Source organism: Bison bison, unplaced genomic scaffold, assembly GCF_000754665.1.
Source record: "Bison bison bison isolate TAMUID 2011002044 unplaced genomic scaffold, Bison_UMD1.0 scf7180017864366, whole genome shotgun sequence".
NCBI lineage: Eukaryota > Metazoa > Chordata > Mammalia > Artiodactyla > Bovidae > Bison > Bison bison.
In genome coordinates, this window is record NW_011494938.1 from 4,381,541 (window position 1) to 4,383,153 (window position 1,613).

Below are 1,613 nucleotides of genomic sequence, written 5' to 3' on the forward strand. Positions count from 1 at the left end.
ATGTTGGCAATTTGATCTCTGGTTCCTCTGCCTTTTCTAAATCCAGTTTGAACATCTGGAAGTTCACGGTTCATGTACAACTGAAGCCTGGCTTAGAGAATTTTGAGCATTACTTTACTAGTGTGTGAGATGAGTGCAATTGTGCAATAGTTTGAACATTTTTTGGCATAGAGTTAATAAGTACCCTCAAAATTTGAGGAATAGAAAATCCTGCCTGGATGTTTTATATATTTAAGTTTTTAAATGAAAAAAGGTACCTGAAGGAACGTTTCATAGCCCAGGCAGGAGAAGCCTTTGGTATATAAATTTCAGAGTATTGGTTTTCATTTACAAAATTTTACAAATTTTGCCAGTATGTGAGAAATTGACAATTTTTTTCTGGGTTCCCTAAGCCCTGATTCACCGAAGTTATGTGATCCATCACTAGTTCCAAAATTTCTCATTCCTGGACTTATTAGTCTTATTTAGGTGCTGAGAAACAATTAAATGGGGCACAAATAATAAAGCTTAAAAGGCTGTTTATAAAGATTATTTAACTTAGAGTGCATCTATTGCCACAAGCATGATAATGAAAAGATTGGAATAACCCTTTTCCAGTTTGCCATTTATTCAACTCAGAGTAAAACCTGAAGGATTCAGAGGAGAAGCCACGTAGTATGTGGCTGGGAACAAACACAGTGCTAAGAACTTTCTTCTTTTCTTCAGAATTGGATTATAAAATATTATCATTTGTCAACACATTTCTTTTTCTAATAGGTGTAAAACAAATCCAAAAATATCATAGTGGCATGAAATTGTGATATTCATAAAGCTCCATCTTGATCCAATTAAAATAATGAGAAGGCCTGCATACTAAAAAGTTTATGGTATACCCTTAATATATAATAATATTTTTAAAAATACATTAGGCCATAAAACAAGAGTAAGCATGTATATCAAGTGTTCTGCTCTTTCCTTTGATGACAAAATTAGTGTTTTATTGAAAATTATTAATAGAACACTAACCAGAATTATTGTGTATATTTTTCTTCTGCTTTAAACATTTAGTTTGCCTTTTGGGGAAGCTGAGATTAAATTCTGCAAAAAAATAGATGAACTTGACAAGTATTCCACTTCCATTAATAAAAAAGTGAAATGGACGCATAGTGTTCTCATTATAAGCCATTATAATAGTACTAATTATACATATACTCTGATATGTAATGATATATTCTGTTTTTTAACTCAGAGCTATAACTATCTTCATATTTCAAATATTTCATATTAACTCAAATTCCAGCCTTACTTTGTACATTATATATCTTTTTAATGTATTATCAGTGTTTTTTATTGACCAATTTCAATTGAGAAAAGATTTTATCATCTCATTAAAGATAAAACTGTAGTTGCTGAGTTCATGAAAAAGAGGAAGGATTTGTAAATCCATAAGTAGACTATCCTACTAAATAATAATTTATATATAAAGTTCTAAAATGGACAATGCATTCTGTATTTAACCAAGTAACTGTAAATACATTAGTTAATCAATTTGTAATTTATAATTTCATAATTTCATGTGGATAATAATTTTATAATTATAATCATAAATTTATAATTTCATTGTGTATCACATG